Source organism: Oncorhynchus gorbuscha, linkage group LG09, assembly GCF_021184085.1.
Source record: "Oncorhynchus gorbuscha isolate QuinsamMale2020 ecotype Even-year linkage group LG09, OgorEven_v1.0, whole genome shotgun sequence".
NCBI lineage: Eukaryota > Metazoa > Chordata > Actinopteri > Salmoniformes > Salmonidae > Oncorhynchus > Oncorhynchus gorbuscha.
The window spans coordinates 63,894,334-63,920,713 of record NC_060181.1 but is presented as its reverse complement, the minus strand read 5'-3'; the positions used below and the strand labels follow the sequence as shown (position 1 = coordinate 63,920,713).

The 26,380-nt window shown below is 42.6% G+C and overlaps 1 long non-coding RNA gene across 2 annotated transcripts in view; it reads right to left on the bottom strand.

The window, feature by feature from the left end:
• Nucleotides 1–26,380, bottom strand: part of LOC124043936 — a 53,254-nt gene that overhangs the window by 13,270 nt on the left and 13,604 nt on the right. For both annotated transcript variants that reach the window (XR_006840410.1, XR_006840411.1), the window contains 2 exons: nt 13,460–13,522; nt 13,128–13,308 (listed from right to left, as the gene is read on the bottom strand). This is a non-coding gene — a long non-coding RNA (uncharacterized LOC124043936). The remainder of the gene's footprint in view (nt 1–13,127; nt 13,309–13,459; nt 13,523–26,380) is intronic.

Genomic DNA, 26,380 nt, shown 5'->3' with positions numbered 1-26,380 from the left:
TGTAGCGATGAGACAAGATAGTAGCTACTAAAAAAAACAATTGGGTAGAAAATGGGGTAAAAAAATATATATATATATATTTTTTAAATGCGCCAGGGTATGCCTTCATTTCCATCCATTCAAATCCCTTCAAATCATTGACGGGTGCTGCCGTTCCTGACTCCAAACACTGTTAATCGACAGGATCAGTATAGGTGTTGCTGCTTTGCCTAGATTGAAGTAGCTTCATTAGTTGCTTTTAGCCGATTTCATATTTTGCGTATGCGTATTGCCTAAACATGTTGTGTGGGTATTAAACCTGGGGTGTGTCTACATAATTTGGCACTCGCAACCCTAAAACAGAATGGCGCTAGCTGCACCTCAAAATATTTTCCAAATTGGAATAATGTAACGCGTCGTTTGGGGGATTCAAAGAGTGGAAGTCAACTAAAATGAAAGTTAAGACCAGAGAGAGGCAGCATACATGAGCTCTACAAGACGTAACTTTATTCATGACAGGCAACTACCATCTCCTTCACTTCTAGCTGTTGGGAAGTTGAACAGTGAGTAATGAACTGTCCACTTGTTTGAAACGTCATTACCAAATTATACTTTTTACCCCGACTTTTACACATGGGTCTTCTCCTGCCACTCAATGCGGGCCTGAGCTTTGGCTTCTACAATATAGATGTGACTAATTACAACGATTCTACGTGCTTGGCTGCATGGGGGCATACTAACCTTGTAGGATTTTGCTCTCCATCTGTCTGGATGCCCAAATGGATGTAGCTGCCTAACTGTATGCCGTGTGGAAGGACTTGGCTACCAGCTACTGTTTGTGTGTGTAAAATATTGTGTCAGTATGAAAATAGAACCAAAGGAGCCCTTGGGGAGGCGTCTCCACGACACTAGGCCTGCTGTGCGCATGCAGGATAAAAGGATGGACATGGTATTCTGCTGTGACTTCTACAATCCTGGCACAGAGAGGTGAACATGGGATAGACAACATCCCTTTGATGTATTTGATATATCAAGCTAGAATGTGGTTTTGATGAGACACTTTTTTAACGTTTTATCTGCATTTTTCAGTCATTTCGATTGTGGATGTGGAAATTTTGGGAGCAATGCAAAAAGTCTGGGTAGCCATTTCACTAGCTAGGACTCTTATGGCTTGGGGGTAGAAGCTCATCATCTTTGACCTAGACTTGGCACTCCGGTACTGCTTGCCGTGTGGTAGCAGAGAGAACCGTCTATGACTAGGGTGGCTGGAGTCTTTGACCATTTTTAGGGCCTTCCTCTGACACCGTATAGAGGTCCTTGATGGCAGGAAGCTTGGCCCCGGTGATGTACTGGATCGTGCGCACTACCCTCTGTAGTGCTTTGTGGTCAGAGGCCCGAGCAGTTGCCATCTCAGACAGTGATGCAACCCGTCAGGATGCTCTCGATGGTGCAGCTGTAAAACCTTTTGAGGATCTGAGGACCCATGACAAATATTTTCAATATTTCCCTCCTGTGGGGGAATAGGTTTTGTCGTGCCCTCTTCATGACTGTCTTGGTGTGCTTGGACCATGTTAGTTTGTTAGTGATGTGGACGCCAAGCTCTCAACCTGCTCCACTACAGCTCCGTCGATGAGAATGGGGGAGTGCCCAGTCCTCCTTTTCCTGTAGTCCACAATCATCTTCTTTGTCTTGATCACGTTGAGGCAGATGTTGATGTCCTTGCACCACACGGTCAGGTCTCTGACCTCCTCCCTATAGGCTGCCTCATCATTGTCCCGCTCCTTGAAAGCGACAGCTCTACCCTTTAGCTCAGTGGGAATGTTGCCTGTAATCCATGGCTTCTGTTTGGGGTATGTACGTACAGTCATTGTGGGGACAACGTCCTCGATGCACTTATTGATATAGCCAGTGACTGATGTGGTGTACTCCTCAATGCCATCAGAAGAATCCCAGAACATATTCCTGTCTGTGCTAGCAAAGCAGTCCTGTAGTTTAGCATCTGCTTCATCTGACCACTTTTTATAGACCGAGTCACTGGTGATTCCTGCTTAAATGTTTTCTTGTCCGCAGGAATCAGAAGGATAGAATTATGGTCAGATTTGCCAGATTTGCCAAATGGGGGGCGAGCTGAGAGCTTTGTACGTGTCTCTGTGTGTGGAGTAAAGGTGGTCTAGAATTTTTTTCCCTCTGGTTGCACATTTAACATGCTGATATAATTGATGTAAAATGGATTTAAGTTTCCCTGCAATAAAGTCCCCGGCCACTAGTAGCACCGCCTCTGAATGAGCGTTTTATTGTTTGCTTATGGCGGTATACAGCTCATTGAGTGCAGTTTTAGTGCAAGCATCGGTCTGTGGTGGTATGTAGACAGCTAGAAAAATACAGATGAAAGCTCTATAGGTAGATAGTGTGGTCTATAGCTTATAATGAGATACTCCTTAGATATCGTGCATCAGCTGTTGTTCACATATATGCCTCATGTCTTACCAGAGGCTGTTGTTCTGTCCTGCCGATGGAGTGTATAATCCGCCAGCTATATGTTCTTAATGGTGTCGTTCAGCCACGACTCCGTGAAACATAAGATATTACAGTTTTTAAATGTCCAGTTCGTAGGATATACGTGCTTTCAGCTCGTCCCATTTATTTTCCAGCGATTGAACATTAGCTAGCAGAACGGAAGGCAAGGGCAGATTTGCCACTCCTCACAAGGCACCCTGATCTTTTTCCACTAAATCTCAGCTTCCTTCTCTAGCGAATCACAGGAATCTGGTCCTGGTCGGGTATTTGTAGTAGTATATCCCTCTGGTCTGACTCATTGAAGAAGAACTCTTTGTCCAGTTTGAGATGAGCAATCGCAGTTCTGATGTCCAGAAGCTCTTCTTGGTCATAAGAGACGGTAGCAGCAGCATTATGTACAAAACAAATTACGAACAATGAAAAAATAAATCAATAGCATGGTTGGTTAAGAGCCCTCCCCTCCGACGCCATCATCTTCTAATATAATAATATTATTATGCATGTGTATGTGTTTGCACATACCCCCCATGGTGCATTGGAGGAATTGTAAATTCATTGTGAAGGCTATGGAGTTGAAATGTGAAATGAAGGTGTCCATATTGGTCTTTTAGTGCCACCTATTGGTTTTAACAGTGGATGCTACATCCGTCTATGGCTGAGCTGACTTGAGCATACATTCACATTTGACATTTCAGTCATTTAGCAGACTTACAGGAGCAATTGGGGTTGAGTGCCTTGCTCAAGGGCACATTGACAGAGCCTTAAGAAGTGTGTCATTTTTTGGGATGATATGAAATATGCAGGCTATCGCTTGTGTATTTTGGCTATTTCGGTTAATAGCGCAAGTCACTCTGGTTGTGGGAGCTATCTGTTGTTTGGTGAACTTGGGTTTCATCAAGGTTTATTTGTGAGTAAATCTGGCTTTGATAATAGCCAGTGCCTACCCAGCCACCGATCACACCGCACGTCACTGCATGTATTACCAATCATTAAAGGTCCTCAGGTCTATAAAGCATATTTACCTGACATCTGATTGGGGCTGTCTAAGGTCAGTGTTTATATGAGTAAGCCTCTTTGTCACGGTCAGGGCTGAAATGACCTCAAATGGTTAAAAACTGAAGTGTAAAGAAGCCCACACATGTTGACATTTTGTCCCTGTAATCCCTGTCTTTTCATCCAGTTTTTTGAAGCGTAATCCCCATAAAAGCCACAGGGGCTTGGGAGAAAGCAGTGGTAAGGCAGCTTCTTGGGAGCACTTACAATGCCAGATTAAAATGTGCAATAAAATAAAGAGATCAGAGGGTGTGTTGGGAGTTCATTTTCCTGCTTTTTGCTGCTTGAATGCTACAGTAAATAGTCATAGACGCGTTTTGAGACAAAGGCTTCTACGGCAGAGAGCGACAACTCAATTCTGGTATAGGCCGGTGATGCAGCCCAGAATAGGTCACCGTTATACATGCAGAGACTTCTAGTAGATTCCCATCAACCAATGTAAAAGGTTTCACACTTGCAACATGTACTGTGAACAATATGCCTTTTCTGTAAATTAATTGGAGAATGCTAACACTCGTTTTTCATGCTCTCAAAACAGTCTCCCATTTTCTGTGCCGCCTGTATTTATGAGAAAATCCGAGCATGTGTCACTGATCTAATTTTGTGATCATATTTTTCATCTGAATTACAAATGCCGGCCTTCATCTACAAATAGAAGAGACATAATTGTGAAAATTTGTGAAAATGTGCCAATTTTCAGGTGCATCAAGTGCCCTATTTTTTTTCTATAAACATAATCCCAAGAAAAAACATTCCAGTATCTGGCCTGAAGAACGAGGTTTTATTCGATTACAGACACCACCGTATGAAGAACGTATCAATTATCTATGATCAAACGTTGCTGTTTTTGAAAAGAATGCATGTTTATTTGTTGATCTTATTTGTAGCACAGAGAGGCTTGTGTGTTGTGGCAGAAATAGCGCAGACCTCTTTTGGTGATGAACAGCTGTGTGGTTGTTGGTGTGCGACGCCGCCGGTGTCTCACTCCTTCTCGTTCTATCCAGACCTCTGCCACAAAAGCTGACAATGTGTCCTTTTATGGTACACTGTAGGCTACAAGTCGTAAAGCAAAACTGTAAATGTAGAATACGTCTGTCCATGGCTTGTGTGATGACCTTTCATATTAGAGATGGCATGAGGAGTTGTAACACCACTTGCCGGTTAGACATTATTAGTCATTCATATGATTGCACTCTTCAGAGGGGGATGTCTGCCACAGATGTGAATGCATGAATGTAATAATATTCAAGTGGATTACGCAATTGAACTATGGGGGAAATAATATTTGTTTATTTGTTGCACAGGCCGTTACCCTCACCCATCGTGCTCTAAAAGCATGTTCAGTTTTAGAAATATCTAGGATCAGCATTTGTAATTCTGTTGCTGCATTTCAGTAAACTATTCATAATGGCGATTCACAATGGTGATGAAACTACTTCACATGTAAAGACACACACTAAACAAACATAAACTACCACAAATAACGACAACCACGAGTCTCATGCTCCAAGTCCATGTCAATTGTCTGTTGTATATCCAGGAGAAAATCATCTAATTTCTGTCCCCTCATCAAGATTGAAAGTTTTCATGTTATAACTCTATTATGGTAATTAGGATGTGAGGGAGACTATAGGCCCACGGTGGAGGAGGAAGAGAGTGGGTGGGAGAGAAAGGAATGAAGATAGATAGATTTAGAAAGAGGTGGAAACAGACAAAAGGAGGAAATGTAACATGACATAAAGGCCTCACATAGACAGACTGACGCCGCAGGGTCTACTCCCAGACAATGTTACATTTGCACTGTGTTCACACGTTACTCTGCTGTGCTCTGAGACTGGAGACCCAACTCCTGTTCTTGGGAGCAAGAAAAGATGACAGTGATAAAATAAAGAAAATGGGTGGACTTGGTACTGTACTTTGCAGTTAGTTTACAGTCTAAATCCAAAACTGAAGCTTTTCTGTGCCTACATTTCCAGTTTAGAAAAAGTCCAATCAAAAGTTGAATCAAGCCTGACCATACTCATTATTATTACTCGTTATTCACTGTGTATTTATTCCTCGTGTCTCTATTTCTATTTGTTTTGTATCTTTAACTCTGTATTGTTGGAAAAGGACCCATAAGTAAGCATTTAACTGTTAGTCTACACCTGTTGTTTACGAAGCATGTGACAAATACATTTTGATTTGATTTTGATTTTATTTACTGGTGGCAAACGAGGCACTTTCATATCTAAAGTGGGACACATGGCTGGCTTTCATTGTTTTCTCGTCTCACCAAAGAGATCCCTCCTTTTGTTTTCACAACATGAGCCCATTAAAATACAGTCACGGATAAAGCAAATATAGGCTCCTGCGGTAGATCGCTTTGATCAAACACACTGTGAGACCACCAGTACTTAACGTCTCCCTCGCTGGCAGTGGCTGGGCTCCTGAAACACCCCTGGTTTGTGTGTACGTAGCGGTCTGGTTGTTTTTACAGAGTCAGGATGCGGAGAACAAGAGTTTTGGGCCCGGACATGCTTACTTTAATTATGAAAGTCAACTGGCTTCAAGTTGGAAAGTCTTTGTTTCTGTTGCTGTATCTCAGGCATTAAAACTGACCTGGCTCTCCTTCCCTAAACAAGTAATTCCCTCTGTGTGTCTACCTCTCTGGACCTCTGTGGTAACAGCTGACTGTTTCTCTCACAGAGTGGCCTCTCCTCCCCTTCCCTGACCTACCTCCAAGTCCTCCTTTTGTGTGTTCTTTTTTTTTCATTATATCTTGGGAAACCAAGCGATATTGCTTGTGGTACTGAGGCAAATAATCTGGAATTAAAAAATGGATTCCTCTGGCCTTATCCTTAGCAACAGGACCATCGCCATCTGTTCCGACAACGGGGAGGACCCCATCACAGGAGCATGCTCTGTCACCTGTTCGTGTAATCGGTATGTGTTGTCTTTTGTCTCATAAAGTGTCCTTGTTGTAGTGTGTCCTGTCACCAAAGGGATCAATGAAACATAATTGAGTGCAGTGTATAAATTCAAGGTCAAGCCAAATATAGTGTAACATGGTCACCACTGTGAAGCCAAACAAGCCACTTCAAAACCTCCTCAAAGTAAAAGTGCTTATCAGAATTAAAGATGTCAAGAAAAAATCGCGGACTCCCCCTTTTCCGCTTTCCCACTCACATTAAGTAAACTCGGAGAGAGAGAGAGAAACCCAAGAAAAGTTTGTTCTCTCAACATATATGTTCCCCCTTTACATTGAATTGGTGATTTTCCTCAATTTATAAATAGATTATGAAAAGGTAGAAACAGTGACCAAAGTCTGGAGAGCCTTTCAAATATTAAGCTTGATATCCCCGGAGCTGAAGACAATCTTGAGGTTTAATCATTAGACACTCCTCAGTAAGTCGTCCAGTCACAGGGGACGGTCAGAGGAGACAAGACCCGCCTTTATCACAGCACACGGAGGCCAACTCAGACAGCATTTAGCCGCAGGGAGTCCCCCCAAGCCCCCGGGAGAGCCCCAGCCAACATCCAACCAACCAGGGCATCGACAGCTGCTCATCGCCCCCAACTCACCCCATAACCCCACCTATATTAAACTATTAAAGGGATAAGCCCTCTGAGTGTGAGTCCCAAAAAAACGCCTCATCATTATCAAATTTAGAGCATTTAGAATGAGAATTAACCCAAACCAGAGACAGAGGGTAAAATGCCCTTAGGAAATTCAATTTGCTGGTACTATTAGACTAATATACTATAATAAGTCAGTAAAAATTCTTAATTGCAACTAGAACAATTATAGATTTAATAAAATATGTTTACACGCGTTATTACGTGCTACTGTTTAGATGTAGTAACTGTCTGTAAAGACTTGGCATCCCATGCATGACCATGTTGTTGATAAAGTTTGAGTATCTTTTATCATGTAAGTAAACTAACTGGTATTTTATTAATCTGACAGTGTCCTTGGTCCCTGGAACCAAACAGGTCTCGGCAATGAAATTACCTCAGAAAGATAGTCTATAAGCACAAGAGTCGCTTGTGTGTCCGGCTCCTTTCATGTCCATGATCAAATCAATACTGACCAGTGCTTATTAAAATGATATGATCGGTTCCACATTAGCTTTCTCTTTTTCCATCTTCCGTCCCTATACTCTAAATTAGACAGATTCCTGTTTGATTTTCTCCAGACTGTAGTAGGGTAAAAGTCCCTCGTATTTTGTGACTTTCCAACTCAGTTTATAAATATAATCATTTTAGTCCTCTCAAGATATTGAATCGTCGTTTTCATATCAAAGGCAATCATTTGGTAAGCAATTGCTACTATAGTTTGATTTGTATTTCATTTATCCTTGCACTTGGTGATCAAGAGCTGGGATTACCATCGTTGTTTGTGTGTCGTTGTATGTGTGTGCACGCGTGTGCCGCACGAGCCAGTCTATTGGCGTCTAATTGAAAGCTCAGTGAATTGACTGGAGAGTCATTAAACTTGGTCCCTGAGACACCTGACTGTGGAGGGGACAGTGTGATCCCTGTCAATGGGATCAAAGAAGTCAGTGTGACTAACCGTGCTCACCGTGACAAAGTCCCAGCTCCTGATCCACTTCCGAGACTGAGGTTAATGAGTGGTTTACGACCGGCAGGAGGCATGCAGGAGGCATGCAGGAGGCATCACAAGGCAAACAACCTATTAGATCTTTATCACACAAGGCTGTGCATGTGGACAGAGAAGGGCGAATCAATCACTGTCTGGTCCTCAACAAGACCTGAGACCAATGGACAGAGAACTACTAGAGAAACAAGGGATTAGGTATCGCTTTTAGTTTGACTTTAAGTATGAGTATATAGAGCTTATCACTCGACAAAAAGGTAGCACCTTTGAGGCAATGTAGCACTTCGGGAAATACATGAATTGTTAAAAGATGATCTTTTAGAGTGCTGTCTATTTTATTATCTATGCACCTTTGAAATAATAAGACAAGGTAGCAAAGTTCTGTAACTGCAATATAGAGCTTTTTATTCACGATGGGAAAGTCCTTTGATATTACGAGTTCACAAGTCCATGCGTGCGGACATTGCAGATTACATTCTTTTCACTGGCATGATAAGGGATCGCTGCCCATTCACACAGATTATCTAGGGTCAAACATGGTAAATGGAAGGTCAACCATCTTATTCTGAAGACTCTCGTTCCAAGGAGTGCTTGGTTCTATTCATTAGTTATTGCTTAATTCGTTACTTTAACCAGAGACAGTCCAGAATTAGTGGAGCTATGCACGTCTGTGCATCCAGTCACCTAAAAACCAGACGCAATATGAACATCTGATCCCTGAGGCGAAACTGGGCTGGAGACTGTGAGCAGACAAAAGGCCTGTCTGTGTTGCTGTGTCACCCCATTGATCTTTGACTTGAGGTTTGTTGTGGAAGCCTTCTCAATAGTACTTATCATTAGCATATCTACTTTAAGTTTGAAGGGAGGGTTGTTAATCTATAAACAAAGTTTCCAACATGACTGATCTCAGCTCCAAGACATGGTGGAGAATGGCAATAATGCCACCAGTGTATTAGGAACATGGAGCAAAGTGTAATTGTATGAAGGAATGTATGACCAACTGCCATCCACAAAGGCCCTCTCTTTTGGAGATGTCATATTTTTAGAATACAGTCCGTCTGTACATGAAGATGGCTTCCATTTGTGTGTTTCCAAGGAGCAAGGTAGTATGGTATGCGGTCCTCTGTCCAAATGACTTGAAATCAAAGATGTTCAAATAGTGGCCGATTTTAAATAACTAGGTTCACATGGCCATGCAACAAACCCACGACGGAGGAGGGGTGATGCGGGTCCAAGGTACAGTCAAGAAGCCATTAGCCATCCTTCAAGGAATAGTTTGCCCTGATATCTCAGTTTGAGTCATACAGCAAAAGAGATCTGAAGTTAAACTGGCACCATACTCTATATCGTCTTCTGTGTATATGCCACTATATGCACTGGGGGAGATTTGGGGGAATCTGCACGCCTCAACGCAAACAACAAAGCATGGATTTTTTCTTCTATATGGAATGCATAAGTCACATGTAGATACAGAAAGAGGAAAACAACATTGGCTGCATTTCACCCCAGAGTGCCTGACTGGCTGCTCCGGTACCAGGCGGGAATCAGGCAGCTCAAAGGGTCCGACAGACGACATGTCCGTTAAGTGACACAGAACTCCCCCTCTCGCTCCCTCCATGTTGCCGCCAGTCCAGACCCAGCCTCGTGGCCCTGTGGCTGTGAATGTCCTCTCTCAGGGGATTGGTTAATGATTTGCCTTATCTGTGGCCAGCAAAGGACCCTCAGGCATATCATTGGACAGACAGAGAGACAGAGAGGGAGAGGGGGACAGAGAAAGAGAATGGCCAGGATGCCGTTGAGGGGTGGGGGTGGGGTGGGCAGTGGGGGGGGGAGCTAAATGGCACAGAATTCCACCCCGAGCCTTGGACGATATGAAGTGCAACATTGTGCTTTTGCCACAATGGCCATACTGTCGACACGATCCCGTCTAATTGAATTAGCCTGGGAGATGGTGCATAAATTCCCCAAGAATTCTTCTGTTGCACAGGGGTTGCCCCCTAAGTTGAGGACCAATGTGAGTGTGTCTGTGTTGGGAGGTTGCAGACTAACCTGCCCCTGGTACAATGGCGTGCCTTTGAGAAGAATGGGGCTTTTACTTCAGGTCAGACCTGAACTTAAATGTGAGGGCCAAGGTCAGGAGTTACCCCGGATACGGTGCTGGTTTGACTGACCACTTCCCTTCAGTCAATGAGCTGGATGGATGACACGCTATGCTGCTTCCGTGACTCTTGGAGAAGAAGCGTGACACTTTGACGGTGCAAATATGGAAATCGTCGTGAAAAACGAAAAACTAAGAATCCCTTTTGAATACTCAGCACGTGATTTGAAACAAGGATGGACTACCACAGATCATTTTTTCATTGTGTTCATTGCATAGTACACATTGTTTATTTTAATACCGCATAAATATTAGCCATGTTCTCATTGATGATGCAATAAATAGTGGTTTTGAATTAAATGCCACTACAAATATTTTTTTGCAATACGATCATTTTATTGCAGGGTCTGAATTTCTCTAATGTAAACACATTATTAGTATTCAAATGTGATTCTGTACAGACTCAGAGTGGTGTCATTACTGCACTTGAAAAATCCCCCAAAAGCAACAAATCTACTGTTTCTAGCCAGTTGGACCTACTTGTTCTGGCTTACCCCTCTCCAAGAATACTACAACAGGGAGTAGGAGGGATTTCACTCATTATTTGGAAAAGAACTGTTTATTTTTTCCAGTGAAATCCCTTTCTAAAATGATTCACGCTGGTTGGCATCCAGTTTGCCAAATAGTGACACCATCTCTCAGCCTCTGCATTGACGTAAAGCGTGTTTTTCCTGGACTCTGAAAAAGGTGTGCACTGGATAGTTGGCAGCAGGTTAGAGGGGCCCCTCGGTATCTCACAACTTGCAACTCACATGAGATGTCTGGTCAGAACCCAACAACCACAATGGGTGGGAGAGTGATTTTTATTTTCTTTACAGTACATGGAAGTAACTAATATCATGTAAGACTCATGAGCTATATGTATTGTTAGTTTTCTGACTATTGAGGTCATTTTTAGACATTTGTCAAATGAGGTTTGTGACAAACTGTCATCGCAGTGAGAGATGCTTTTCAAGTCTTCACAAATGATCATGGAAAGCAATATATTTTAGAGACACACTTACAACCTCAGAATCGTTACTTAGAGACCTACCAGTATTTTCCTTAATTTTTAATAAACTGTGATAATAACTGTAGTTGGGATTTTTCGTTCATGCTCTCTCACAGTCACTAGCTGGACAGATTCCTTTCTAAAGTGGAGCCCTGTAGATGAACTGCCCACCGTGTCTCTGGCTGTATAGGCGACTTTACAGTGACTCAAGAGAAGAATGAATTACACGTGTGAAACCATGACTCTTTATACATTCAAAGTGGAATATAATGAGATGTTTCTCCCAATCGAATGATATTCAAATCCAATTAAAGGCCCTCGTAAAAAAAACATCCAGAGAGGTCAACTCATTCGGTTCAGTGTCATTTCTTGCTGGTGGGGCTCGGGTGTTTGGAGTCGAAATATCCCCTGAGATCAGACATACATAGCTGAGGTTTCCGTTAGCTAAAGCAATGACCACGCTCCATGCTGTGGCATTTACAGTTGTGTCACCAAGCCCAGACAAAGATTCTCATGACGTACTACTGAAAGGGTGTGGCTGTGTGGCAGCACTTAGTGTTGCCAAAGACTCAATATGGTTAAAGGGCAGAGAGCTGTGAACTTAGTCCACAATGGATCATTCTATCGTAACTATGTCATTATCACTAACAGCGAGTTGTCATGTTGAGAAGGCATCATAAAATCAATCACATAATGACGTTCAAGTAACATACCCCCTATTAAAAACAGACAAACAAACAAATGAACAAAGAACAAAACTAACATTACCACTGAAGCATAAATACACATCCTGAAGTTAACAAATATTTTATAAATTGTATAGTCTGGAAGCTCCCATAAGTGCGGCCCTAACTGACCACATAGTCAATGTGGAGATTTTTGACAAAACACTGTATTCTTTGTTTGTGGATTTGACACAATTGCCAATCATCTAAATCAGTCAAGATTACATCCGATCAAAATCATGACAATCCATAGATGGCCTCCAGCAGGCTTTAAGAGGTCCATCAGTTGAACTTTACCTCAATTGGCAAGTGTTTGTGTTCTTAGAATTCCATAACCTTCATCTCATTCACAGCAGTGTCACATTGCTTCAGACATCATTCCCTCCTGAATTGGGACACACATGCACACACATACAGTAGACACATACAGACACTGAATCCCCCCACACACACGCACACACACACACAGTCACAGTCAAATTGCTACGCAGTGGTCTCCTCTGACAGGCTGTAGGTGCGCTTGTTAGGTGCCAGATTGTTACTGTTAACACGGGCACTGACCATGATGTTTCACCTGCGCGTGTCTGGGAAACATGCCAGCTCTCTTCACTTTTCCCCTCACGCTCCAAGGCCAACAGTCCATAAAGCTGTCAACATGCATGTAGGCCAAATCACCTTTGCCACGATTTAACTCAACAAATGTCCTTTTCCCTCCGGTATGGATACCCGCAAGCACTCACACATGTACATGTGCACACACAGGCACGCGCACACATACACAAGCACACACACACAAAAGCTTTACTTATTGGGCCTTTGAAAGAAAACAGATTGAAATGGCAAGTGATACATGGTAATAGAATGTAGATTATGTTGTTATAACTAACTGTAATGATGTCTTCATAACAAAGCAAATTTGAGCATAATGTCCATTCATTCCAGTCACAGTTTTATCACATTACTTCAATAGTTTACATTATAGGTATGTATCCATTTGGGTTGGCTGTCTTAATAAAACGTCATCCTGCTTCTCACTGCTGATATAACTTCTCATTATACACTCCCAGCATCTATTCCCAATTTGCACAGTTTGATTTAAGTTACCTTGTGAATCCCTTCCCGTAGAGAGGTGGTTCAATTCATGAGTGACATCAGTGCAACGGGATCTGGCCCGGGCGGTGCGGCCATGGAAACCTGAGAGGAATATATCAAGGCCTCAGACATTTCTCTGGGAGGTGGAGACGCCAGGGAACAGCCCAAAACCAAATGAATTGCTCAACGAAATCTGTTATTAAAAGAGAGGGAGCGGGAGAAAGAGAGAGAGAGGGAAAGAGAGGGATAGTTATTAAATGGACTGCTCTTTGACTAAGGTTCTGAGGAATATAGTTTGGCAGAACAACAGGCGATTATAGTACTTATAAGGGAAATTGACAAACCTGCCATACAGTAACAGTAAGTTGAGAACGTGATGAGGACACCAGCACCCAGCGCTCTTCCTCCTATTAGAGATGCAGAAGTTGCAATCGTTGACTATGGTTAAGGTTTACTTTCTACGTTGTACTTCCTACATATACTGTATAATGCTGTAATTTTAGTTTAACTCGCAGTAATTATCGTTTGATTTTAAAAAAATGTAGGCCTCTGTTTTATAGATAAGTTAAACTGTTGGCAGACACATAAGCATAAATGATAGTTTGGCTTTTGTAACGACGACTCGTCAGAGAGCTTGGTGATGGGTATACATGTCCAAATTCAGCACTGCCGTTTCACCACAGAATAGCAAATCAATTAAGGAGGATTAATATGCTAAAGTTGAATCACTAGTTAGTGATTATATGAAAACCATGCACGAGTTCCTCTCACGTGACCATTGTCTCCTCTTTCTCTCTCCACAGAAGTGTTTGACACAGTCCCTACTTCTTTGGCTCTTAATGCATACAACAACCGTGTTTGTCAGTAAACATGTTGTGTGGACCAGATCCACTATCACAGGGCAGGGTGGGTTGGTTGGACTGGCACTAATACCCTTAGCAAAGCTATCAGCTGAGTAATTTGGGTAATTGCTACGATCGGAAACTGTTTATTTCATTTGCATCCTGTATACTCCAGAGTCCTCTATAACAAAAGAAAACGCCTCATCCTTTTTCCTCAACAATTAGGGTTTCTTCTTCTTGTGCCAGCATCAGCAAATAAAACTTGTTTGCATCAGCAAGTAGAGGTTTGTGGTATTTTATAACTATTGTTATTCACGGGCAGTGTTTTGGACGCAATAATGGGGTTTTGTTTTTAAGAAATATATTACTTTTCATATCTCTGAAATTCTGTGGAATGGAAAGTGCAAAATTGTCTTGATTCAATGGTGAATAATTGTACTGTTTAGCCATGCCCAGGGTTTAAATAAGTCATGAATATCTCCTAAGGGTCAGGATTTTCTTCACGTACAATTGTGCACAGATAAACAATCATGCACACACTTTATAGCCGACAGCCTTTAGTAGCTTTATTTATTTTTACTGCAGCACTTTATGAGCAGATCAAAAGGGAGATGAATATATTCCAGAACTATCAAGTACAATGACATTTCAATGTGTTCATAAAAATAGAATGGTAAATCTATCAGCAATTCAAACTCACAGTTGATAGCAGGGCAATGATCACTAAGTTGCCCCTACTCAGGAACACTCAGGATACACAAACTAGTTCCGTAAGAACCTCCTGACATTGTACTTGCTTGGGGTATTTCTCATCACAAAGACAGTGACAAAAATGACTTGTCAAAGTTCCAGATTGTGATAAGGCACAAGGCCTTCCATTCACACTGTGACTCAGTGAGGTCATCTGTTTGGTAGTAAGCCGAGCTGCCATTTTGTGTATAAGGGAAAATTGCAATTTTGCCATCATACAGAGTGTGTAGGTCATTTGACCCAGCCTAAGGGAGTACGGCAAGGCAAGAAATAAGGTGCTCATACTACAAAGACACATGTATCTCCTTGGATATGGGAAATATACATAAATTGTGCAAAATGTCACAATAGAAAAACAGACCATTTTATTTGAGCAACATTTTTATTTCACATTTGTATATGGCACATTACTGAGACCTTTCCATTTACACAAATACATTGTTACATTAGCGAGTCTAGCAACACTTTGAGAACTCATCACTAACACAATTTAGCTTAACTTTGTATTTGATGTTAGTGTAAACGTTTTAAGAAACCACAGGAAACAAATCCAATTGTCCAATTAAGCCGAAAAGCTGCTGATTTTAATTTGTGGAACAAAAAACAATATTGGCACCACAACCCAAGGATGGCACCAGTGTCCCTAATCAAATCAAAATAAAATCAAATGTTATTTGTCACATGCGCTGAATACAACAGGTGTAGGTAGACCTTACTGTGAAATGCTTACTTACAAGCCCTTAACCAACAATGCAGTTCAAGAAATAGAGTTAAGAAAATATTGACTAAATGAACGAAAGTAAAAAATAAAATAGAAAGTAACATAATAAAATAACAAGGGTTACCGGTACCAAGTCAATGTGCAGGGTTACAGGTTAGTCAAGGTCATTTGTACATGTAGGTAGGGGTAAAGTGACTATGCACACATAATAAACAGTGAGTAGCAGAAGTGGAAAAAACAATGACCATTTTTTGGTCCTTCCTCTGACACCACCAAGTATATAGGTCCTGGATGCCAGGAAGCTTGCCCCGAATGAATGATGTACTGGGCCGTACACACTACCCTCTGTAGCGCCTTATGGTCGGATGCCGAGCAGTTGCCATGCCAGGCGGTTATGCAACCCTCCAGGTGCTCTGGATGGTGCAGCTGTGGAACTTTTTGAGGATCTGGGGACCCATGACAAATCTTTTCAGTCTCCTCGGGGGGAAAATATTTTGTTGTTCCCTCTTCATTACTTTCTTGGTGTGTTTGGTATCCCTACTAATGGTACCTAGTACTCATGATCTTTATTGTTCAACTATACTGTAGGTTAACACCATGGGGAAATGACCTATAATGAGGAAGTGGATAACACCCACAACAGACGGCTGTATTCAATGATACTTGATTGTATGCGTTGTATGTTCTGGCACCAGTGAAGAAATTAAAGTCAATTTGATTGCAGGACCTGTGGTAATTCTGGCTCGTCTTTTTGAAGCACCCTTTACATCTATTTTTGGAACCATATAATTCAGTGACAACTACTGCTATGTTCTTCCCTTAAAATGTGCACTTCTTGCAAAAACCCTACATATATCACAGTGTGTCTTATGTGTGACTGTTTGTACTGTCTTATAATCTCTTATTAGGCTGGCAAAACTTGTCTCATAAATAATGAATGCCCACAGGCTATCAACCTAATGCAGAATGTTAAAACACACAAAACTGTACGACTTTGGACACCTTGTGGCATTTGAAATGGGGCAAAACCCAACCTAGTAGGTTTGTCATGTGGCAAACCTCACCTGAGAAAGCTTAAATTGCTATCAAGCGGTAGGTTTGTGTAAGAGGTCTTCAACAACATCCTGTCAAGGCAACTTCCACAAGCCAGACGGCATATTGTCATGACACGACCATGCAATACTATTACAATGTTTTGATTCATTACATTATTGATTATTGGATAACTTCTCAAAAGAGGTCTAGGTAGAAAATAATCCAACAATCCCCATTCAGTCAAACAAACGCAACTATCATCTTTCCGCTGCTGGATAGTGAACTGTTGGACAGATGATTCAGGCAAACTTCTAACTGCAAGTATCTTCAAAGGATCTGTGCTCTGGCTCCCAAAACATAGCATCAGAGACTACAGAGCCACTGGATTTTGGAACTGGGTAAGAAGGTCACTGTAACACGGTTGCACCACCTGCTTCACTGATGATGATGCATTTAAAAAGGCTCACAGGAACCCAATGTCTCCGGCTTCCTTTCTGGTGTGTGTTTGTTCCCCATATGCATTTGTTTGGCCCACCTGCTTCATGTGGCATTTCAGAGAGCAGTCAGCAAGCAGGCCTCCTTGGAAGGCCATGAAAGGGAACCTCTGAACTCCTGTGGCCGGTACATTGTTCAGAGCTGCACAGTGACAATCGGTGGCTGACTCTGTATGTCTGTATTTTTGGCAGGACCTTAGATGCTGTCACATTCTGACCATAGTTCGTTTGTGTTTTCTTTGTTTAAGTGTTGGTCAGGATGTGAGCTGAGTGGGCATTCTATGTTGTATGTCTAGTTTGTCTATTTCTATGTTTGGCCTGATATGGTTCTCAATCAGAGGCAAGTGTTAGTCATTGTCTCTGATTGGGAACCATATTTAGGTAGCCTGTTTCGTGTTGGGTTTTGTGGGTGGTTGTCTTCTGTCTTTGTGTCATTGTACCAGATAGGACTGTTTCGGTTTTCACATTTGTTGTTTTGTATTTTGTAGTGTTCTCGTTCATCGTCTATATTAAACATGTTGAACACTAACAATGCTGCATTTTGGTCCTCCTCTCCTTCAACGGAAGCAAACTGTTACAGAACCACCCACCAACTAAGGACCAAGTGGCGTGGTAACAGGTAGCAGCAGCAGCAGGAGAGGCAGCGACATCAGGAATCCTGGAAATGGGAGGACGTTTTCAGCGGCAAGGGTTGCTACACATTGGAGGAGATCCTGGCTGGAAGGGATCGCCTCCCACTGGAACAGGTGGAGGCAGCTAGGAGAGCGGACGCAGCCGGAGAGAGGAGCCAGCGATATGAGGGAACATGGCTGGCAAGGAAGCCAGAGAGGCAGCCCCAAAATTGTATTGGGGGGGGGGGACACAGGGACTGTGGCGAAGCCAGGTAGGAGACCTGCGCCAACTTCCTGTGCATACCGGAGAGCGAGAGAGACCGGGCAGGCACCGTGTTATGCTGTGGAGCGCACAGTGTCCCCAGTGCGGGTGCATAGCCCGGTGCGGTACATACCAGCTCCTCATATCGGCCGGGCTAGAGTGGGCATTGAGCCAGGTAACATGAAGCTGGCTCTACGCATCTGGTCTCCTTGGGCCGGCATACATGGCACCAGCCTTACACATGGTGTCCCCGGTTCGCCAGCACAGCCCAGTGCGGGCTATTCCACCTTGCCTCACTGGCAGGGCGACCGGGAGCATTCAACCAGGTAAGGTTGGGCAGGCTCGGTGCTCAAGAGCTCCAGTGGGCCTGCACGGTCCGGTCTATCCAGTACCACCTCCACGCACCAGCTCTCCGGTGGCAGCCCCCCACACCAGGCTGTCTCTCTGTCTCATCCCTACGGGTGCTCCCGCCTGTCCAGAGCTGCTAGAAACTCCTGTCTGTCCAGAGCTGCTAGAGTCTCCCGTCTGTCCAGAGCTGCTAGAGTCTCCCATCTGTCCAGAGCTGCTAGAGTCTCCCGCCTGTCCAGAGCTGCTAGAGTCTCCTGCCTGTCCAGAGCTGCTAGAGTCTCCCGCCTGTCCAGAGCTGCTAGTCTCCCGCCTGCAAGGAGCAGCCAGAGCCGCTCGTCTGCAAGGAGCCGCCGGAGCCGCCAGTCTGCAAAGAGCCGCCGGAGCTGCCAGTCTGCAAGGAGCCGCCTGAGCCACCAGTCTGTAAGGAGCCGCCAGAGCCGCCAGTCTGCAAGGAGCCGCCAGAGCCACCAGTCTGCAAGGAGCCCCCAGAGCCACCAGTCTGCAAGGAGCCGCCAGAGCCGCCAGTCTGCAAGGAGCCCCCAGAGCCACCAGTCTGCAAGGAGCCGCCAGAGCCGCCAGTCTGCAAGGAACCGCCGTTTGTTTAGTCCAGTGGGGCCCTTTAGTAGGGTTGCAAATCCTAGGTCGGCGGCATTCCTAGGAGGAGACTAAAGCGGACAAAGACTATGGTGGAGTGGGGTCCACGTCCTGCGCCAGAGCCGCCACCGCAGACAGATGCCCACCCAGACCCTCCCCTATAGGTTCAGGTTTTGCGGCCGGAGTCCGCACCCTGGGGGGGGGGGGGGTGGTACTGTCACATTCTGACCATAGTTCTTTTGTGTTTTCTTTGTTTTAGTGTTGGTCAGGACGTGAGCTGAGTGGGCATTCTATGTTGTATGTCTAGTTTGTCTATTTCTATGTTTGGCCTGATATGGTTCTCAATCAGAGGCAGGTGTTAGTCGTTGTCTCTGATTGGGAACCATATTTAGGTAGCCTGTTTTGTGTTGGGTTTTGTGGGTGGTTGTCTTCTGTCTTTGTGTCATTGCACCAGATAGGACTGTTTCGGTTTTCACATTTGTTGTTTTGTATTTTGTAGTGTTCTCGTTCATCGTCTATATTAAACATGTTGAACACTAACCACGCTGCATTTTGGTCCTCCTCTCCTTCAACGGAAGAAAACCATTACAGATGCCTTCACAACGTTAATTAAAATACAATTGAATCTCTGATAACTCAACAGAATATCAGATCACTGATCACTTATTTTACACAATGCCGCCTGAACGTCTGTGTCCTGAAACGTGTTTGGGGTTTACAGTGGTATTAACCTTGTGGCTTCTAAAATAGCTTTTTCAATAACCTTTTACTGCAGTGGGCTAAATAATGGTCACACAGAGTGTTTCTTGATAGTCTTAACCTCTAGCGACGAGCAATCCCGTATCCGGGAGCGTAATCATAGCCTCAAGCACATTACCATAACGCAACGTTTCCTATTCATGAAAATCGCAAATGAAATTAAATAAATATATTCAAACACAAGCTTAGCCTTTTGTTAACAACACTGTCATCTCAGATTTTCAAAATATGCGTTACAGCCAACGCTAGACAAGCATTTGTGTAAGTTTTAGCATAGCATAATGCTATGCTAGGCTGTGCTGGCAGCAGGCAACATTTTCACAAAAATAAGAAAAGCAACCCAATTAAATCATTTACCTTTGAAGAACTTCAGATGCTTTCACTCAGGAGACTCCCAGTTAGATAGCAAATGTTCCTTTTTTCCAAAAATAATATTTTTGTAGGAGAAAAACGTCACGTTTGTTCATCCTGCTTGGCTGAGAAATCGACAGAAAAATACTTCGACTATAATACATTAGCATAACGCAACTTTTTCTATTCATGAAAATCGCAAATGAAATTAAATAAATGTATTGGCTCACAAGCTTAGCCTTTTGTTAACAACACTGTCATCTCAGATTTTCAAAATGTGCTTTTCAACCATAGCTACACAAGCATTTGTGTAAGAGTATTGATAGCTAGCATTGCATTAAGCCTAGCATTCAGCAGCCAACATTTTGACAAAAACAAGAAAAGCATTCAAATAAAATAATTTACCTTTGAAGAGCTTCGGATATTTTCAATGGGGAGACTCTCAGTTAGATAGCAAATGTTCAGTTTTTCCAAAAGAATTACTTGTGTAGGAGAAATCGCTCCGTTTTGTTCATAACATTTGGCTAGGAAAAAATCTGAAAATGCAGTCTCTACAACGCCAAACTTTTTACCAAATTAACTCCATAATATCGACAGAAACATGGCAAACGTTGTTTAGAATCAATCCTCAAGGTGTTTTTCACATATCTATTCGATGATAAATCATTCGTGGCAGCTGTGTTTCTCCTCGAAGCAAACGCAAAATACACGCACCTGGAGATTACGCAATAATTGCAAAGGAGGACCCCAAGCGGCCACCTGGTAGATGTAGTCTCTTAAGGTCAATCTTCCAATGATTTGCCTACAAATACGTCACAATTCTGCAGACACCTTGGGGAAACGACAGAAAGTGTAGGCTCATTCCTGGCGCATTCACAGCCATATAAGGAGACATTGGAACACAGCGCATTCAAAATCTGGCGCACTTCCTGTATGAAATTTCATCTTGGTTTCACTTGTAGCATTAGTTCTGTGGCACTCACAGACAATATCTTTGCAGTTTTGGAAACTTCAGAGTGTTTTCTTTCCAACGCTGTCAATTATATGCATAGTCGAGCATCTTTTCGTGACAAAATATCTTGCTTAAAACGGGAACGTTTTTCATCCCAAAATTTTTATAGCGCCCCCTAATGCATAACTGGTTAAACAATTCTACTTGGAAAGAAAAGCAAATACAGTTGAAGTCTGAAGTTTACATACACTTAGGTTGGAGTCATTAAAACTCGTTTTTGAACCACTCCACAAATTTCTTGATAACAAACTATAGTTTTGGCAAGTTGGTTAGGACATCTACTTTGTGCATGACACAAGTAATTTATACAACCATTTTTTACAGACAGATTATTTCATTTATAATTCACTGTATCCAATTCCAGTGGGTCAGAAGTTTGCATACACTAAGTTGACTGTGCCTTTAAATAGCTTGAAATATTCCAGAAAATTATGTCATGGCTTTAGAAGCTTCTGATATGCTAATTGACATAATTTGAGTCAATTGGAGGTGTACCTATGGATGTATTTCAAGGTCTACCTTCAAACTCAGTGCCTCTTTGCTTGACATCATGGGAAAATCAAAAGAAATCAGCCAAGACCTCAGAAAGACCTCCACAAGTTTGGTTCATCCTTGGGAGCAATTTCCAAGGTTTCTGAAGGTACCACATTCATCTGTACAAACAATAGTATGCAAATATAAACACCATGGGACCACACAGTCGTCATACCACTGAGGAAGGAGACACGTTCTGTCTCCTAGAGATGAACGTACTTTGGTGCAAAAAGGGCAAATCAATCCAAGAACAACAGCAAAGGACCTTGTGAAGATGCTGGAGGAAACAGGTACAAAAGTATCTATATGCACAGTTGAACGAGTCCTAAATCGACATAACCTGAAAGGCCACTCGCAAGAAAGAAGCCACCGCTCCAAAATAGAACTGTTTGGCCGTAGTGACCATCATTATGTTTGGAGGGAAAAGGGGGAAGCTTGCAAGCCGAAGAACACCATCCCAACCGTGAAGTACAGGGGTGGCAGCATCATGTTGTGGGTGTGCTTTGCTGCAGGAGGGAAATGATGTGGATATATTGAAGCAACAGCTCAAGACTTCAGTCAAGAAGGTAAAGCTTGGTCGCAAATGGGTTTTCCAAATGGACAATGACCTCAAGCATACTTCCAATGTTGTGGCAAAATGGCTTAAGGGCAACAAAGTCAAGGTATTGGAATGGCCATCGCAAAGCCCTGACCTCAATCCCATTGAAAATGTGTGGGCAGAACTGAAAAGGTGTGTGAGAGCAAGGAAGCCTACAAACCTTTCTCAGTTACACCAGCTCTGTCAGGAGGAATGGGCCAAAATTCACACAACTTATTGTTGGAAGCTTGCGAAAAGCTACCTGAAACATTTGACCCAAGTTAAACATTTTAAAGGCAATGCTACCAAATACTATTTGAGTGTATGTAAACTTCTGACCCACTGGAAATGTGATGAAAGAAATAAAATCTGAAATAAATAATTCTCTCTACAATTATTCGGACATTTCACATTCTTAAAATAAAGTGGTGATCCTAACTGACCTAAAACAGGGATTTTTTACTCTGATTATGTGTCAGGAATTGTGAAAAACTGAGTTTAAATGTGTTTGGCTAAGGTGTATGTAAACTTCTGACTTCAACTGTACCTCACAGAAAGGGTTATGGGGGGAAAAAATAAGACACCTGTACCATGTCAGATATAGAGTTGAAATGTATTCACTCTTGAGTTTGCATCCCAATATTTCACGTTCTATACGACACACAAGGCTGAAATATAACAAAACTCTTTGACGTAGAAACACCGGATTTTCATATTCACTATATATATTTTTGTGATTAATTGTGAAATTCTGAAAGACATTAGTATCATTCTACCTATGAGGCCACTAGGTTATTTGACTGCAGGAAAGGCCCACGGCAGCAAACTTGCTGTGTTAGAGACACTGATGGGATGGATCCATCATTTTCTCCCATAACTTTTCTTTTTAGCTCTGGGACTGAGATTTGTTTTTACCATAAAAAAACGACATGATGTTTTATGAGTGGTGCTTGAATACCTTCTACTTTTGGGACTTTCTGGACTTTCCAAGATATAGAAATGACTATACATACATTGTAAATATACAGAGTTGTCCCATGTTGGGTTGAAAAACAATACCTGGAAGCTAAATGTTTTGTCACCACCAGGGGACTTGCATAACATGGTTGATTTATCCCCAACACATACAGTAACAATTACCTTTCGTCTATAGAAATGGTATGTCTATTTAATTATGGACTCTTGGCAAAGTCCTCAGTATTTTCCCTCTCCGGTAGATATTGCATAAAGAGGGCTTTAAAGGCACAGCATGGTGGCATAAACAACTGACTGTTGGTTTGTTTATTCTTTCTGTTCAGTCATTTATCATTCCAGTTGACAAGATAGTTTAGAGATTGCTTGGAAATCTGAGAAGTCCAGCTTGAAAAATATACACATGGGTATTTCTCAATGAAAATGACAAGCAAATTACTCTGGGGTTATACTGAAGATAGATTAGTCCCAGTCATGTCCGAAGGAGGATTATTATTACACGTATTACTCAGTGTTATAGGGTGTGTAATATAACTCTTGCACTGATATTACACATTGACAGCGCAAAAAGATGTTTAGAAATATCTTGATTCTTCCAATAGCCATTTACATTGTTTGTTGTTGTTCCAGTATGAGTATTACTGGACATACCGAAACCTTTAGTAGTGTGCTTGATATATTCTCTGTGTTTTGATTACAACACTTTCCCCTGGGTTTTGTGTTAGTTTTAAGGTTCTTTGTGTGCTTTCACCCACTCACTGCCTACTGTAGGCCTCAAGCTGGGAGGAGTGTCCTACCAAATACTTTTCTCCTGTTTGAAGATTAAAGGCACAGCCTGAGATGAAGTTCAATACAAACACCTATGAAGCGTAGAATTTATGATGACTTGGTCCTTGTAGCAGCTTTAATCTTGCAAAAGAAAACAACACTAATAGTTTCCTTTTCCGACCACTCGGTCGGTGACTACGTACCCTGGCTCTTAGACTGATGTGGACTTTCCAGACACAAAGAGGACTTGGCACTTTGTCAGCTCGCCTCCCTCCATGTCAAGTTTTCACATCCATAATTGTTACTTTAAATATGCCCTCCGTGAGTGAAGGAAAATCACTTTGCTATTATTGTCCTGGTTGGTTCCTGGTTAGGGCCTTTGATTTAGTGTAAGTGTGTTTCCACTTTTAATTCTCAAAATAAAAGTAACTTTCCCCAACTGAAAATATTATCATGATTCTGCCTAATCATCTTATTTGGTCAGTGACAGTTGTCTCCACTAGTTCATACTCTTTTTACCAGACACATTGCATCACAGCAGTAACACAATAGTTGGACTATAAGGTCTCCCCTTCCCTCTGGCTTCTGTGATCTACTATGTTTGCCAGTTTACTGAAGTATGTTTCACTGTTGCCTGTTACAAGATTAAATGTTTTGAATAAGCCTTCCTCCTCAGGATTTCCTCCACAGCAATGGTTTCTCTAATGTGTATTAGTCATAAACAGTGGCTGGCACCAGATACAGACAGAGTCTCTGCCCACGCATACGATAGCACAGAAGACATCTCATATCACTGCCGCCTGCCCCAGCCCAGCCTGACTGGTGCCTTTTACAAATCAAACAAGCTATTCTATGACTGCACTTGCTGTGCATGACTTCATTAGTAACTCCAAGGCTTTGGGTGATGGTGTCTCCCGTGAAGAAGATTTGTAAAAAAAAATATCAGTGGAACCTTTGCTGGTTTGCTCAAGTCCACATTCTAGCATAAAATTCAGCATAACACAGCACTGTCCAATCATAACACATGTGGTCATAGCTCAAGGACGTTACCTTGCAGACGTATTGTGTACTGTTGCAGTCAGAGCAGTGGGGGGATGAGTCAACATTGACTGCTATAGTAAGACGGAAGGGTGGGAGGTAAAGCTTCATAGCACAATGTATCAGAGGTGCTGGGGCAATTTTCCACACAGAGATGTTTATCAAGCAAGAAATATAAAGCGAGAAGTCTAAGTCCCTTCGGTTTTGATTTGTCGTGTCAGTGACCTAGCACCCCGCTACCCCCTTCCAACTCTGTCTGCATTCTTTGTCTGCGGCTGCCAGCGCAAACCTAAATCTCTCCCCCTGACACACTACCTACGTCTCCCTCTGTTTTCATGCCTTCTGTCTGCCTGCAAGATCCAAACTCGTCTCGTTCTTTTCACTTCATCTCCCTTTTCTTTTCTTCTCCAAAGACACCAGGAATAATGCCTCCACAGAAATCTGAAGAAACGAAAACACATGAGCGGCAACAGGACGACTGCGAGTCACTCCCACACACGGCTTTAAAAAGGCCCATCTGACAGCATTTAGCAGAAGGGAGTGTACCTTTTCTAAAGAACACTTAGCAATAGTTCTAAGAATGTAAGAATGCATTCTCCCTCTGTAGTGGTTTCCTGGTTTTCTGAGTAAGGACACACTCAGTGTTCTCTTGTTCTTGCATTAAATTGTTCTTCCGGCTACAAAGATCAATTCTATAGGTTGACGAGCACAGATTGTAGGTTACTGTATGTGTTTAATGTAGGCCTACATTAAAGACAAGGGAGGACTGAGATTTACATAGCTTACAGGAGGTCATTTTATGCACCCTAAATGAGTAACGGGAACCTTTAAGGATACCTTAACATATTTTGATATCCTTCAGGGCCTGTTAAGGTCATATTCTGGTTGTATTGTCTAATAATTCTCAATCTCTCATTGCTTGTATCAAATACTTCAAACGCTAAGCTATAAAAGGTATACATGTCTCCCCTCTAGGCAAGGTACCATAACGATACAATTTTGCACAGTACGCTTGATATAATTTGTTCCCCTTACAGTTACAGTGAGATGACCAAAGACAGATAGAACTCCAAGCTGTTGCTGGGGAGTGTCCAAGAACAACAGGCGACGCAGTACACGACCCTGCCAGGACGTCCTGACCCAGCTCTCATTCCTGGGTAAACATCTAGAGCGCAAAAACCGAAAGGACCTAAAGAACAGTCCAAAAGTCACTCTGGAGTATTTTTGCATTGCTGCTAGAATGCTCGAAATATACATTTTGGTGAAGTTCTTGACCACGGTTCTTCCACATTGCTTGCTCTTTCCTTCAAGGATGGCCTGGTTGTTGGTGTCATCCACTGACTTTCAGTCAGTTGAAACTCAAAAGAGGCCAAGGATCCTTTCAACCACAGATCGAAATAGGTGACGACATTACTGTCCATCCACATCCGTTGGACAATAAATGTGTGGCGTCTTGCTGAGTGGTAAAAGAATGACTATGACACTTTGACTGGAATTTCTATGAGGCCCCTGTGGAACGTTCGCTCTTTCAAGGTAAGTAATATGGATCAAGAAAAACAACCATAAAGGGAGTCCCCTAGGCTGCCTCTCCCTCCCA